The following is a 575-nucleotide window of genomic DNA, read 5'->3' as shown; positions in this document are numbered from 1 at the left end:
TTCTACCTTGCAAGTCTGGCTAGACCAGAGGATGCACACTGGTACAGATAGGAACTGGAAACACAGGGAATCCAGGGTGGATGATCCCTTCAGGACCAATGGTGTGAGTGGTGATACTGGGAGGGGAGAGGGAGGGTGGGTTGGAAAGGGGGAATCGATTACAAGGATCTACATGTGAGCTCCTCCCTGGGGGACGGACAACAGAAAAGTGGGTGAAGGGAGACATTGGACAGGGCAAGATATGACAAAACAATAATTTATCAATTATCAAGGGTTCATGAGGGAGCGGGGAGCGTGGAGGGAGTAGAAAAATGAGGAGCTGATGCCAGGAGCTTAGGTGGAGAGCAAATGTTTTGCGAATGATGAGGGCAGTGAATGTACAAATGCGGTTTACACAACTGATGTATGTATGGATTGTAATAAGAGTTGTATGAGCCCCTAATAAAATGATTAAAAAAATTTTTAATAAGAAGCTCTCACATACATCTGGGAAGAATCTAAAATGGTACGGTTACTGTGGAAAATAGTTTGGCAGTTTCTTAAAGATATGCTTACCAGCAGTCATATACACAAGA

Source organism: Echinops telfairi, unplaced genomic scaffold (assembly GCF_000313985.2).
Source record: "Echinops telfairi isolate 266 unplaced genomic scaffold, ASM31398v2 ScPeMD7_7467;HRSCAF=8505_0, whole genome shotgun sequence".
Taxonomy (NCBI): domain Eukaryota; kingdom Metazoa; phylum Chordata; class Mammalia; order Afrosoricida; family Tenrecidae; genus Echinops; species Echinops telfairi.
Note: the sequence above shows the minus strand (reverse complement) of the source record.